The sequence below is a fragment of the Cyprinodon variegatus genome, unplaced genomic scaffold (genome assembly GCF_000732505.1).
Source record: "Cyprinodon variegatus isolate N-32 unplaced genomic scaffold, C_variegatus-1.0 Scaffold7980, whole genome shotgun sequence".
NCBI lineage: Eukaryota > Metazoa > Chordata > Actinopteri > Cyprinodontiformes > Cyprinodontidae > Cyprinodon > Cyprinodon variegatus.
This window is the reverse complement of record NW_015158433.1, coordinates 1-1145: the sequence shown is the minus strand read 5'-3', so window position 1 is coordinate 1145 and position 1145 is coordinate 1. Positions and strand designations below refer to the sequence as shown.

The 1145-nt window shown below is 40.3% G+C and overlaps 1 long non-coding RNA gene across 1 annotated transcript; it reads left to right on the top strand.

Annotated features, from left to right (window-relative positions):
• Positions 1 to 520: 520 nt before the first annotated feature.
• LOC107081590 lies at positions 521 to 1076 on the top strand. Its single transcript, XR_001481097.1, has 3 exons — positions 521 to 723; positions 878 to 948; positions 1024 to 1076. It is a non-coding gene; the product is annotated as an uncharacterized LOC107081590 (long non-coding RNA).
• Positions 1077 to 1145: the final 69 nt, after the last annotated feature.

Genomic DNA, 1145 nt, shown 5'->3' with positions numbered 1-1145 from the left:
AATTGAAAAATCTTCCTGGATGGAAGAGAAACGTCTTCAAACCTGGAAACAAAGTCCAGTGGATTGATTCTTAACTTTTTTGGAATGCCAAAAGGTACCAACAGCCAGTTCATCGACCAAAACGTTACTGCGCTCCTTTAGAAAGCAAAGAGAATCGCTCCAAAGGTGAAACCACTGACAAGGAGGGACAATCCAATAATGCTGAGGAGATAAAGTTGCTTTGAAAGGATTTCCGCTGTTTAAATGAGCCGGTTTTATTGATCCCATGTAATATTTTCATTAATGATAATCATCAACATTAAGGCTTAAAAAATTATAATCCATAGAATTTCACTGAGTTTCACTTTCTGAAAAAAACAATAAAAATATTCAATTTCTTGAAGAAATTCTAAACTTTTCTGATGCTCATGTGAATATATGGATATTTATTCATCTGTTTCTGTTTATTAAAGATAAATTTATGGTGTGAGGGATTGCTGAAGAGTCAATGAGTCGATGCAATCAGCTGGTTTTCCTTAGATAGAAAACTTTGAATCAATCTGACTGGATGATCTGGTTAAATTGTAAAGTTCCTTAGATGAGGTGTTTTGATTTGGTGCTATAGAAATAAACTGAACTGAATTTATGTCTGTTGTCTGATTTTTACAGGCGTTGACTTTGGCTACGAGGGTCAGAAGCCTCTCTTCAAAAACGTGGACTTTGGCATCGACATGGAATCCAGAAGTGAGTATCCAGCGCTTCTTTCTGGGACTTTGGGTTCAGCTGGGATGCAGCAGCAGCGGCGCTGTATTGGGTGATGACATGATGGCAGATGAAGCGTAGCGATGGTCCCTCTGTTGAACCCGACCAACATCTCTTTCCTTCTTACTTCCTGTAGTCTGCATCGTTGGACCCAATGGCGTTGGGAAGAGTACTCTGCTGCTGCTGCTCACAGGAAAACTGAACCCTGTAAGTCTGCGGACCAAACTCCATCCAACGCTGTGAACCTAAACACCAAGTTAACTGAAAGCTTGTTTTTTACAGATCAAGGGTGAGATGAGGAAGAATCATCGCTTGGTGAGTCACTGATTGAAATGGTGGGGGGGGTCTCAGTTAGGGATGCACCGATCTGATATTTTTATCGGTATTAGTCCAGATATAACGGG